The sequence below is a fragment of the Salmo trutta genome, unplaced genomic scaffold (assembly GCF_901001165.1).
Source record: "Salmo trutta unplaced genomic scaffold, fSalTru1.1, whole genome shotgun sequence".
Lineage (NCBI taxonomy): Eukaryota > Metazoa > Chordata > Actinopteri > Salmoniformes > Salmonidae > Salmo > Salmo trutta.
In genome coordinates this window covers 5,590-20,011 of record NW_021822772.1, presented here as the reverse complement: position 1 = coordinate 20,011, position 14,422 = coordinate 5,590, and the positions used below count along the sequence as shown (strand labels likewise).

The 14,422-nt window shown below is 37.4% G+C and overlaps 1 long non-coding RNA gene across 1 annotated transcript; it reads right to left on the bottom strand.

Moving 5' to 3' along the window:
• Positions 1-2,775: 2,775 nt before the first annotated feature.
• LOC115184287 (uncharacterized) lies at positions 2,776-3,325 on the bottom strand. Its single transcript, XR_003874261.1, has 2 exons — positions 3,066-3,325; positions 2,776-3,024 (listed from the first exon to the last, which is right to left on the bottom strand). It is a non-coding gene; the product is annotated as an uncharacterized LOC115184287 (long non-coding RNA).
• Between the last annotated feature and the right edge of the window lie 11,097 nt (positions 3,326-14,422).

Below are 14,422 nucleotides of genomic sequence, written 5' to 3'. Positions count from 1 at the left end.
GAATTTGTTTCTAACTTGCTGGACTCGTTTTTCCACTGCCATTCATGAGCGTCAATCATACCTTTCAAAACAATGTTTCCACCTACAAGACAACCTCAACCAAAAACCCCACCCTCAGTGTTATGACGTTAGTACAAACCCAGCTGAAAACAAACAACAAATACAATGTGAGGGATCAATCACATTTATTCATAAAGCCCTTCTTACATCAGCTGACGTCACAAAGTGCTGTACAGAAACCCAGCCTGTCAGATAGAGCAGCATGATTACAGTTCTCTATACTGTCAGATAGAGCAGCATGATTACAGTTCTCTATACTGTCAGATAGAGCAGCATGATTACAGTTCTCTAGACTGTCAGATAGAGCAGCATGATTACAGTTCTCTATACTGTCAGATAGAGCAGCATGATTACAGTTCTCTAGACTGTCAGATAGAGCAGCATGATTACAGTTCTCTATACTGTCAGATAGAGCAGCATGATTACAGTTCTCTATACTGTCAGATAGAGCAGCATGATTACAGTTCTCTATACTGTCAGATAGAGCAGCATGATTACAGTTCTCTATACTGTCAGATAGAGCAGCATGATTATAGTTCTCTAGACTGTCAGATAGAGCAGCATGATTACAGTTCTCTATACTGTCAGATAGAGCAGCATGATTACAGTTCTCTATACTGTCAGATAGAGCAGCATGATTACAGTTCTCTAGACTGTCAGATAGAGCAGCATGATTACAGTTCTCTATACTGTCAGATAGAGCAGCATGATTACAGTTCTCTATACTGTCAGAGAGAGCAGCATGATTGCAGTTCTCTATACTGTCAGATAGAGCAGCATGAATGGTCCACAGAGTACACCACGCCACCCTCCCCGATTAGACGATCCCGCATGTGACGAAGCTGGATGTGGAGGTCCTGGGCTGGCATGGTTACATGTGGTCTGCGGTTGTGATGCCGGTTGGACCTACTGCCAATTTCTTTAAAACAACTTTGGAGTCGACTTATGTTAGAGAAATGAACATTCAATTCTCTGGCAACAGCTCTGGTGGACATTCCTGCAGTCAGCATGCAATTTGCACGCTCCCTCAAAACTTGAGACATTTGTGGCATTGTTTTGTGTGACCAATCTGCACATTTTAAAGTGTCCTTTTATTGTCCTCAGCACAAGGTGCACCTGTGTAATGATCATGCTGTTTATTCAGCTTCTTGATATGCCACACCTGTCAGGTAGATGAATTGTCTTGAAAAAGGAGAAATGCTCACTAACAGGGATGTAAATATATATTTTTCATCTCTTCAAACATGGGACCAACACTTTACATGTTGCGTTTATATTTTAGTTTAGTATACTCAGCAAAAAAAGAAACGTCCTCTCACTGTCAACTGCGTTTATTTTCAGAAAACTTAACGTGTAAATATTTGTATGAACATAACAAGATTCAACAATTGAGACATAAACTGTACAAGTTCCACAGACATGTGACTAACAGAAATTGAATAATGTGTCCCTGAACAAAGGTGTGGTCAAAATCAAAAGTAACAGTCAGTATCTGGTGTGGCCACCAGCTGCATTAAGTACTGCGGTGCATCTCCTCCTCATGGACTACACCAGATTTGCCAGTTCTTGCTGTGAGATGTTACTCCACTCTTCCACCAAGGCATCTGCAAGTTCACGGACATTTCAGGGGGAAATTGTCCTAGCCCTCACCCTCCGATCCAACCGGTCCCAGACGTGCTCAATGGGATTGAGATCCGAGCTCTTCGCTGGCCATGGCAGAACACTGACATTCCTGTCTTGCAGGAAATCACGCACAGAACGAGCAGTATGGCTGGTGGCATTGTCATGCTGGAGGGTCATGTCATGATGAGCCTGCAGGAAGGGTACCGCATGAGGGAGGAGGATGTCTTTCCTTTATCGCACAGCGTTGAGATTGCCTGCAATGACAACAAGCTCAGTTCGATGATGCCGTGACACACCGCCCCAGACCATGACGGACCCTCCACCTCCAAATCGATCCCGCTCCAGAGTACAGGCCTCGGTGTAACGTTCAATCCTTCGGCGATAAACGTGAATCCAACCATCACCCCTTGTGAGACAAAACCGCAACTCGTCAGTGAAGAGCAATTTTTGCCAGTCCTGTCTGGTCCAGCGACGTTGGGTTTGTGCCCATAGGCTACGTTGTTGCCTGTGATGTCTGGTGAGGACCTGCCTTACAACAGGCCTACAAGCCCTCAGTCCAGCCTCTCTCAGCTTATTGCGGACATTCTGAGCACTGATGGAGGGATTGTGCGTTGCTGGTGTAACTCGGGCAGTTGTTGTTGCCATCCTGTACCTGTCCCGCAAGTGTGATGTTCGGATGTACCGATCCTGTGCAGGTGTTGTTACACGTGGTCTGCCACTGGGAGGATGATTAGCTGTCCATCCTGTCTCCCTGTAGCACTGTCTTAGGCGTCTTCCAGTACGGACATTGCAATTTATTGCCCTTGCCACATGTGCAGTCCTCATGCCTCCTTGCAGCATGCCTAAGGCACATTCAAACAGATGAGAGTCAGTAGAAAGACCTCTTTAGTTTACTAAGTTTTCATAACTGTGACCTTAAATGCCTACCGTGTGTAAGCTGTTAGTGTCTTAACGACCGTTCCACATGTACATGTTCATTAATTGTTTATGGTTCATTGAACAAGCATGGGATACAGTTAAAACCCTTTACAATGAAGATTATTTGGATTTTTATGAATTATCTTTGAAAGACAGGGTCCTGAAAAAGGGCCGTTTCTTTTTTTGCTGAGTTTATATATTAAATAATAGGTCTGACTCAGATCACTGGCATACATGTGACAGTAAGAAACCAACTGACCTGTTCTAGAATCCTCATGTGACAGTAAGAAACCAACTGACCTGTTCTAGAATCCTCATGTGACAGTAAGAAACCAACCGACCTGTTCTAGAATCCTCATGTGACAGTAAGAAACCAACTGACCTGTTCTAGAATCCTCATGTGACAGTAAGAAACCAACTGACCTGTTCTAGAATCCTCATGTGACAGTAAGAAACCAACCGACCTGTTCTAGAATCCTCTTAACAACACAAACAGTCAGGGCCCAACCTTACCCGGAAACACACAGGCTATTATAAAGCATCCATTCCCCAGTAACCCAGAGGCACATACTTCCCACAAAACCATCTCAGATCTGATCACATCCTGTTTAGCCACCTTGTCGAGCGGAAACAAAAAATGAACAGCATTCCCAAAGCTATACTTATCCCTCCGTCTCCTCCCACCACCCGAGGAAACCCTTTTTTTTTACCTCTAGTGAATGGTCTATAGTTCTATACCTCTAGTGGTCTATAGTTCTATACCTCTAGTGAATGGTCTACAGTTCTTTACCTCCAGTGAATGGTCTATAGAGCTTTACCTCTAGTGAATGGTCTATAGTTCTATACCTCCAGTAAATGGTCTATAGTTCTATACCTCTAGTGAATGGTCTATAGTTCTTTACCTCTAGTGAATGGTCTATAGTTCTATAGTTCTATACCTCTAGTGAATGGTCTATAGATCTATACCTCTAGTGAATGGTCTATAGTTCTATACCTCTAGTGAATGGTCTATAGTTCTATAGTTCTAGTGAATGGTCTATAGTTCTTTACCTGTAGTGAATGGTCTATAGTTCTATAGTTCTTTACCTCTAGTGAATGGTCTATAGTTCTATACCTCTAGTGAATGGTCTATAGTTCTATTCCTCTAGTGAATGGTCTATAGTTTTTTACCTTTAGTGAATGGTCTATAGTTCTATACCTCTAGTGAATGGTCTATAGATCTATAGTTCTATAACTCTAGTGAATGGTCTATAGTTCTTTACCTCTAGTGAATGGTCTATAGTTCTTTACCTCTAGTGAATGGTCTATAGTTCTATACCTCTAGTGAATGGTCTATAGTTCTATAGTTCTTTACCTCTAGTGAATGGTCTATAGTTTTTTACCTTTAGTGAATGGTCTATAGTTCTATACCTCTAGTGAATGGTCTATAGTTCTATAGTTCTTTACCTCTAGTGAATGGTCTATAGTTCTTTACCTCTAGTGAATTGTCTATAGTTCTATACATCTAGTGAATGGTCAATAGTTCTATAGATCTAGTGAATGGTCTATAGTTCTATACCTCTAGTGAATGGTCTATAGTTCTATACCTCTAGTGAATGGTCTATAGTTCTTTACCTCTAGTGAATGGTCTATAGTTCTATACCTCTAGTGAATGGTCTGTAGTTCTATAGTTCTATACCTCTAGTGAATGGTCTATAGTTCTATACCTCTAGTGAATGGTCTATAGTTCTTTACCTCTAGTGAATGGTCTATAGTTCTATAGTTCTTTACCTCTAGTGAATGGTCTATAGTTCTTTACCTCTAGTGAATGGTCTATAGTTCTATACCTCTAGTGAATGGTCTATAGTTCTATACCTCTAGTGAATGGTCTATAGTTCTATACCTCTAGTGAATGGTCTATAGTTCTATACCTCTAGTTAATGGTCTATAGTTCTATTCCTCTAGTGAATGGTCTATAGTTCTATAGGTCTAGTGAATGGTCTATAGTTCTATTCCTCTAGTGAATGGTCTATAGTTCTTTACCTCTAGTGAATGGTCTATAGTTCTTTACCTCTAGTGAATGGACTATAGTTCTATACCTCTAGTGAATGGTCTATAGTTCTATACCTCTAGTGAATGGTCTATAGTTCTATACCTCTAGTGAATGGTCAATAGTTCTTTACCTCTAGTGAATGGTCTATAGTTCTATACCTCTAGTGAATGGTCTATAGTTCTATAGTTCTATACCTCTAGTGAATGGTCGATAGATCTATACCTCTAGTGAATGGTCTATAGATCTATACCTCTAGTGAATGGTCTATAGTTCTATAGTTCTATACCTCTAGTGAATGGTCTATAGTTCTATACCTCTAGTGAATGGTCTATAGTTCTATAGTTCTATACCTCTAGTGAATGGTGTATAGTTCTATACCTCTAGTGAATGGTCTATAGGTCTATAGTTCTATACCTCTAGTGAATGGTCTATAGTTCTATACCTCTAGTGAATGGTCTATAGTTCTATAGTTCTAGTGAATGGTCTATAGTTCTTTACCTGTAGTGAATGGTCTATAGTTCTATAGTTCTTTACCTCTAGTGAATGGTCTATAGTTCTATACCTCTAGTTAATGGTCTATAGTTCTATTCCTCTAGTGAATGGTCTATAGTTCTATAGGTCTAGTGAATGGTCTATAGTTCTATTCCTCTAGTGAATGGTCTATAGTTCTTTACCTCTAGTGAATGGTCTATAGTTCTTTACCTCTAGTGAATGGACTATAGTTCTATACCTCTAGTGAATGGTCTATAGTTCTATACCTCTAGTGAATGGTCTATAGTTCTATACCTCTAGTGAATGGTCTATAGTTCTTTACCTCTAGTGAATGGTCTATAGTTCTATACCTCTAGTGAATGGTCTATAGTTCTATAGTTCTATACCTCTAGTGAATGGTCTATAGATCTATACATCTAGTGAATGGTCTATAGATCTATACCTCTAGTGAATGGTCTATAGTTCTATAGTTCTATACCTCTAGTGAATGGTCTATAGTTCTATACCTCTAGTGAATGGTCTATAGTTCTATAGTTCTATACCTCTAGTGAATGGTGTATAGTTCTATACCTCTAGTGAATGGTCTATAGGTCTATAGTTCTATACCTCTAGTGAATGGTCTATAGTTCTATACCTCTAGTGAATGGTCTATAGTTCTATAGTTCTAGTGAATGGTCTATAGTTCTTTACCTGTAGTGAATGGTCTATAGTTCTATAGTTCTTTACCTCTAGTGAATGGTCTATAGTTCTATACCTCTAGTGAATGGTCTATAGTTCTATACCTATAGTGAATGGTCCATAGATCTTTACCTCTAGTGAATGGTCTACAGTTCTTTACCTCTAGTGAATGGTCTATAGTTGTTTACCTCTAGTGGTCTATAGTTCTATACCTCTAGTGAATGGTCTATAGTTCTTTACCTCTAGTGAATGGTCTATAGTTCTATACCTCTAGTGAATGGTCTATAGTTCTTTACCTCTAGTGAATGGTCTAAAGGTCTATACCTCTAGTGAATGGTCTAAAGTTCTATACCTCTAGTGAATAGTCTATAGTTCTATACCTACAGTGAATGGTCTATAGTTCTATAGTTCTATACCTCCAGTGAATGGTCTATAGTTCTATACCGCTAGTGAATGGTCTATAGTTCTATAGTTCTTTACCTCTAGTGAATGGTCTATAGTTCTATAGGTCTAGTGAATGGTCTATAGTTCTATTCCTCTAGTGAATGGTCTATAGTTCTTTACCTCTAGTGAATGGTCTATAGTTCTTTACCTCTAGTGAATGGACTATAGTTCTATACCTCTAGTGAATGGTCTATAGTTCTATACCTATAGTGAATGGTCTATAGTTCTATAGTTCTTTACCTCTAGTGACTGGTCTATAGTTCTATACCTCTAGTGAATGGTCTATAGTTCTATAGTTCTTTACCTCTAGTGAATGGTCTATAGTTCTATACCTCCAGTGAATGGTCTATAGTTCTATAGTTCTTTACCTCTAGTGAATGGTCTATAGTTCTATTCCTCTAGTGAATGGTCTATAGTTCTATACATCTAGTGAATGGTCTATAGTTCTATACCTCTAGTGAATGGTCTATAGTTCTATACCTCTAGTGAATGGTCTATAGTTCTATCCCTCTAGTGAATGGTCTATAGTTCTATAGTTCTATTCCTCTAGTGAATGGTCTATAGTTTTTTACCTTTAGTGAATGGTCTATAGTTCTATATTTCTTTACCTCTAGTGAATGGTCTTTAGTTCTTTACCTCTAGTGAATGGTCTATAGTTCTATACCTCTAGTGAATGGTCTATAGTTCTATATTTCTTTATCTCTAGTGAATGGTCTATAGTTCTTTACCTCTAGTGAATGGTCTATAGTTCTATACCTCTAGTGAATGGTCTATAGTTCTATATTTCTTTACCTCTAGTGAATAGTCTATAGTTCTATATTTCTTTACCTCTAGTGAATGGTCTATAGATCTATACCTCTAGTGAATGGTCTATACTTCTATACCTCTAGTGAATGGTCTATAGTTCTTTACCTCTAGTGAATGGTCTATAGTTCTATACCTCCAGTGAATGGTCTATAGATCTTTACCTCTAGTGAATGGTCTATAGATCTTTACCTCTAGTGAATGGTCTATAGTTCTATACCTCTAGTGAATGGTCTATAGTTCTTTACCTCTAGTGAATCGTCTATAGTTCTTTACCTCTAGTGAATGGTCTATAGTTCTATACCTCTAGTGACTGGTCTATAGTTCTATAGTTCTATACCTCTAGTGAAGGGTCTATAGTTCTATACCTCAAGTGAATGGTCTATAGATCTTTACCTCTAGTGAATGGTCTATAGTTCTATACCTCGAGTGAATGGTCTATAGTTCTATAGTTCTATACCTCTAGTGAAGGGTCTATAGTTCTATACCTCAAGTGAATGGTCTATAGATCTTTAACTCTAGTGAATGGTCTATAGTTCTATACCTCTAGTGACTGGTCTATAGTTCTATAGTTCTATACCTCTAGTGAAGGGTCTATAGTTCTATACCTCAAGTGAATGGTCTATAGATCTTTACCTCTAGTGAATGGTCTATAGTTCTATACCTCGAGTGAATGGTCTATAGTTCTATAGTTCTATACCTCTAGTGAAGGGTCTATAGTTCTATACCTCAAGTGAATGGTCTATAGATCTTTAACTCTAGTGAATGGTCTATAGTTCTATACCTCTAGTGACTGGTCTATAGTTCTATAGTTCTATACCTCTAGTGAAGGGTCTATAGTTCTATACCTCAAGTGAATGGTCTATAGATCTTTACCTCTAGTGAATGGTCTATAGTTCTATACCTCGAGTGAATGGTCTATAGTTCTATAGTTCTATACCTCTAGTGAAGGGTCTATAGTTCTATACCTCAAGTGAATGGTCTATAGATCTTTAACTCTAGTGAATGGTCTATAGTTCTATACCTCTAGTGAATGGTCTATAGATCTTTACCTCTAGTGAATGGTCTATAGTTCTATAGTTCTTTACCTCTAGTGAATGGTCTATAGTTCTTTACCTCTAGTGAATGGTCTATAGATCTTTACCGCTAGTGAATGGTCTATAGTTCTATACCTCTAGTGAATTGTCTATAGATCTTTATCTCTAGTGAATGATCTATAATTCTATAGTTCTCTACCTCTAGTGAATGGTCTATAGTTCTATACCTCTAGTGAATGGTCTATAGTTCTGTAGTTCTATACCTCTAGTGAAGGGTCTATAGATCTTTACCGCTAGTGAATGGTCTATAGATCTTTACCTCTAGTGAATGGTCTATAGTTCGTTACCTCTAGTGAATGGTCTATAGTTCTATACCTCTAGTGAATGATCTATAGTTCTGTAGTTCTATACCTCTAGTGAAGGGTCTATAGATCTTTACCTCTAGTGAATGGTCTATAGTTCTTTACCTCTAGTGAATGGTCTATAGATCTATACCTCTAGTGAATGGTCTATAGTTCTATACATCTAGTGAATGGTCTATAGTTCTATAGTTCTTTACCTCTAGTGAATGTACTATAGTTCTATAGTTCTAGTGAATGGTCTATAGTTCTATAGTTCTAGTGAATGGTCTATAGTTCTATAGTTCTTTACCTCTAGTGAATGTACTATAGTTCTATAGTTCTAGTGAATGGTCTATAGTTCTATAGTTCTTTACCTCTAGTGAATGGTCTATAGTTCTATAGTTCTTTACCTCTAGTGAATGGTCTATAGTTCTATAGTTCTAGTGATTGGTCTATAGTTCTATAGTTCTTTACCTCTAGTGAATGATCTATAGTTCTATAGTTCTTTACCTCTAGTGAATGGCCTATAGATCTATACCTCTAGTGAATGGTCTATAGTTATATAGTTCTAGTGATTGGTCTATAGTTCTATAGTTCTTTACCTCTAGTGAATGATCTATAGTTCTATAGTTCTATACCTCTAGTGAATGGTCTATAGTTCTATAGTTCTTTACCTCTAGTGAATGGTCTATAGTTATATACCTCTAGTGAATGGTCTATAGTTCTTTACCTCTAGTAAATGGTCTATAGTGTACTATCCTCAGACTACTAGCTGGTTAGATGGGCACATTTTATACTAGTCTGGTCTGAAAGGTTGTAGCCTCGGGCTAGTGGATCTACTAGTCTGGTCTGAAAGGTGGTAGCCTCGGGCTAGTGGATCTACTAGTCTGGTCTGAAAGGTAGTAGCCTCGGGCTAGTGGATCTACTAGTCTGGTCTGAAAGGTAGTAGCCTCGGGCTAGTGGGCTAGCTCACTTTCCATCCCTGACTATAGTTGTGTTTGAATACTCATACTAACCGCACTAATGAACTAATAGTACATAGTATATACTCATTAAGTATGTAGTATACAGTATTTTAGTATGGGTATTCTAACACAGTTCTAGAATCCTCATCCTCATGTGACAATAAGAAATCAACCGACCTGTTCTAGAATCCTTTTAACAACACAAACAGTCAGGGACCAACCCTACCCGGAAACACACAGGCTATTATAAAGCATCTATTCCCCAGTAACCCAGAGACACATACTTCCCGCAAAACCATCTCAGATCTGATCACATCCTGTTTAGCCACCTTGTCGAGCGTAAACAAAAAATGAACAGCATTCCCAAAGCTGTACTCATCATTCCGTCTCCTCCCACCACCCGAGGAAACACTTTTTTTCTTTACCTCTAGTGAATGTTCTATAGTTCTATACCTCTAGTGAATGGTCTATAGTTCTATAGTTCTTTACCTCTAGTGATTGGTCTATAGTTCTATAGTTCTTTACCTCTAGTGATTGGTCTATAGTTCTACACCTGTAGTGAATGGTCTATAGTTCTATACCTCTAGTGAATGGTCTATAGTTCTATAGTTCTTTACCTCTAGTGAATGGTCTATAGTTCTATACCTCTAGTGAATGGTCTATAGTTCTATAGTTCTTTACCTCTAGTGATTGGTCTATAGTTCTATACCTGTAGTGAATGGTCTATAGTTCTTTACCTCTAGTGATTGGTCTATAGTTCTTTACCTCCGGTGAATGGTCTATAGTTCTATACCTCTAGTGAATTGTCTATAGTTCTATAGTTCTATACCTCTAGTTAATGGTCTATCTAGTGAATGGTCTATAGTTCTATACCTCTAGTGAATGGTCTATAGATCTATAGTTCTTTACCTCTAGTGAATGGTCTATAGTTATATAGTTCTAGTGAATGGTATATAGTTCTGTACCTCTAGTGAATGGTCTATAGTTCTATACCTCTAGTGAATGGTCTATAGTTCTATACCTCTAGTGAATGGTCTATAGTTCTTTACCTCTAGTGAATGGTCTATAGTTCTATACCTCTAGTGAATGGCCTATAGTTTTTTACCTCTAGTGAATGGTCTATAGTTCTATACCTCTAGTGAATGGTCTATAGTTCTATACCTCTAGTGAATGGTCTATAGTTCTATAGTTCTATACCTCTAGTGAATGGTCTATAGTTCTATACCTCTAAAGAATGATATATAGTTCTATACCTCTAGTGAATGGTCTATAGTTCTATTGTTCTATACCTCTAGTGAATGGTCTATAGTTCTTTATCTCTAGTGAATGGTCTATAGTTCTGTACCTCTAGTGAATGGTCTATAGTTCTATTGTTCTATACCTCTAGTGAATGGTCTATAGTTCTTTATCTCTAGTGAATGGTCTATAGTTCTGTACCTCTAGTGAATGGTCTATAGTTCTATACCTCTAGTGAATGGTCTATAGTTCTATACCTCTAGTGAATGGTCTATAGTTCTATAGTTCTATACCTCTAGTGAATGGTCTATAGTTCTATACCTCTAGTGAATGATATTTAGTTCTATACTTCTAGTGAATGGTCTATAGTTCTATTGTTCTATACCTCTAGTGAATGGTCTATAGTTCTATACCTCTAGTGAATGGTCTATAGTTCTTTATCTCTAGTGAATGGTCTATAGTTCTGTACCTCTAGTGAATGGTCTATAGTTCTATTGTTCTATACCTCTAGTGAATGGTCTATAGTTCTTTATCTCTAGTGAATGGTCTATAGTTCTGTACCTCTAGTGAATGGTCTATAGATCTTTACCTCTAGTGAATGGTCTATAGTTATATACCTCTAGTGAATGTTCTATAGTTATATTGTTCTATACCTCTAGTGAATGGTCTATAGTTCTATACCTCCAGTGAAAGGTCTAGAGTTCTCTACCTCTAGTGAATGGTCTATAGTTCTTTACCTCTAGTGAATGGTCTATAGTTCTATAGTTCTAGTGAATGGTCTATAGTTCTATAGTTCTAGTGAATGGTCTATAGTTCTATACCTCTAGTGAATGGTCTATAGATCTTTACTTCTAGTGAATGGTCTATAAGTATTTACCTCTAGTGAATGGTCTATAGTTCTATACCTCTAGTGAATGGTCTATAGTTCTATAGTTCTATACCTCTAGTGAATGGTCTACAGATCTTTACCTCTAGTGTACGGTCTAGAATTCTTTACCTCTAGTGAATGGTCTATAGTTCTATACCTCTAGTGAATGGTCTATAGTTCTTTACCTCTAGTGAATGGTCTATAGTTTTATAGTTCTATACCTCTAGTGAATGGTCTATAGTTCTATTGTTCTTTACCTCTAGTGAATGGTCTATAGTTCTTTACCTCTAGTGAATGGTCTATAGTTCTATACCTCTAGTGAATGGTCTATAGATCTTTACCTCTAGTGAATGGTCTATAGTTCTATACCTCTAGTGAATGGTCTATAGTTCTATAGTTCTTTACCTCTAGTAAATGGTCTATACATCTATAGTTCTTTACCTCTAGTGAATGGTCTATAGTTCTATAGTTCTATACCTCTAGTGAATGGTCTATAGATCTTTACCTCTAGTGAATGGTCTATAGTTCTATACCTCTAGTGAATGGTCTATAGTTCTATACCTCTAGTGAATGGTCTATAGTTCTTTACCTCTAGTGATTGGTCTATAGTTCTTTACCTCCGGTGAATGGTCTATAGTTCTATACCTCTAGTGAATTGTCTATAGTTCTATAGTTCTATACCTCTAGTTAATGGTCTATCTAGTGAATGGTCTATAGTTCTATACCTCTAGTGAATGGTCTTTAGTTATATAGTTCTATACCTCTAGTGAATGGTCTATAGTTCTTTACTTCTAGTGAATGGTCTATAGATCTATAGTTCTTCACCTCTAGTGAATGGTCTATAGTTATATAGTTCTAGTGAATGGTCTATAGTTCTATACCTCTAGTGAATGGTCTATAGTTCTATTGTTCAATACCTCTAGTGAATGGTCTATAGTTCTTTATCTCTAGTGAATGGTCTATAGTTCTATACCTCTAGTGAATGGTCTATAGTTCTATACCTCTAGTGAATGGTCTATAGTTCTTTATCTCTAGTGAATGGTCTATAGTTCTGTACCTCTAGTGAATGGTCTATAGTTCTATACCTCTAGTGAATGGTCTATAGTTCTATACCTCTAGTGAATGGTCTATAGTTCTATACCTCTAGTGAATGGCCTATAGTTTTTTACCTCTAGTGAATGGTCTATAGTTCTATACCTCTAGTGAATGGTCTATAGTTCTATACCTCCAGTGAATGGTCTATAGTTCTATACCTCTAGAGAATGGTCTATAGTTCTATAGTTCTAAACCTCTAGTGAATGGTCTATAGTTCTATTGTTCTATACCTCTAGTGAGTGGTCTATAGTTCTTTATCTCTAGTGAATGGTCTATAGTTCTGTACCTCTAGTGAATGGTCTATAGTTCTATTGTTCTATACCTCTAGTGAATGGTCTATAGTTCTTTATCTCTAGTGAATGGTCTATAGTTCTGTACCTCTAGTGAATGGTCAATAGTTCTATACCTCTAGTGAATGGTCTATAGTTTTTTACCTCTAGTGAATGGTCTATAGTTCTATACCTCTAGTGAATGGTCTATAGTTCTATACCTCTAGTGAATGGTCTATAGTTCTATAGTTCTATACCTCTAGTGAATGGTCTATAGTTCTATACCTCTAGTGAATGGTCTATAGTTCTATTGTTCAATACCTCTAGTGAATGGTCTATAGTTCTTTATCTCTAGTGAATGGTCTATAGTTCTATACCTCTAGTGAATGGTCTATAGTTCTATACCTCTAGTGAATGGTCTATAGTTCTTTATCTCTAGTGAATGGTCTATAGTTCTGTACCTCTAGTGAATGGTCTATAGTTCTATACCTCTAGTGAATGGTCTATAGTTCTATACCTCTAGTGAATGGCCTATAGTTTTTTACCTCTAGTGAATGGTCTATAGTTCTATACCTCTAGTGAATGGTCTATAGTTCTATACCTCCAGTGAATGGTCTATAGTTCTATACCTCTAGTGAATGGTCTGTAGTTCTATAGTTCTAAACCTCTAGTGAATGGTCTATAGTTCTATTGTTCTATACCTCTAGTGAGTGGTCTATAGTTCTTTATCTCTAGTGAATGGTCTATAGTTCTGTACCTCTAGTGAATGGTCTATAGTTCTATTCTTCTATACCTCTAGTGAATGGTCTATAGTTCTTTATCTCTAGTGAATGGTCTATAGTTCTGTACCTCTAGTGAATGGTCTATAGTTCTATACCTCTAGTGAATGGTCTATAGTTTTTTACCTCTAGTGAATGGTCTATAGTTCTATACCACTAGTGAATGGTCTATAGTTCTATACCTCTAGTGAATGGTCTATAGTTCTATACCTCTAGTGAATGGCCTATAGTTTTTTACCTCTAGTGAATGGTCTATAGTTCTATACCTCTAGTGAATGGTCTATAGTTCTATACCTCCAGTGAATGGTCTATAGTTCTATACCTCTAGTGAATGGTCTGTAGTTCTATAGTTCTAAACCTCTAGTGAATGGTCTATAGTTCTATTGTTCTATACCTCTAGTGAGTGGTCTATAGTTCTTTATCTCTAGTGAATGGTCTATAGTTCTGTACCTCTAGTGAATGGTCTATAGTTCTATTCTTCTATACCTCTAGTGAATGGTCTATAGTTCTTTATCTCTAGTGAATGGTCTATAGTTCTGTACCTCTAGTGAATGGTCTATAGTTCTATACCTCTAGTGAATGGTCTATAGTTTTTTACCTCTAGTGAATGGTCTATAGTTCTATACCTCTAGTGAATGGTCTATAGTTCTATACCTCTAGTGAATGGTCTATAGTTCTATACCTCTAGTGAATGGTCTATAGTTCTATAGTTCTATACCTCTAGTGAATGGTCTATAGTTCTATACCTCTAGTGAATGATATTTAGTTCTATACTTCTAGT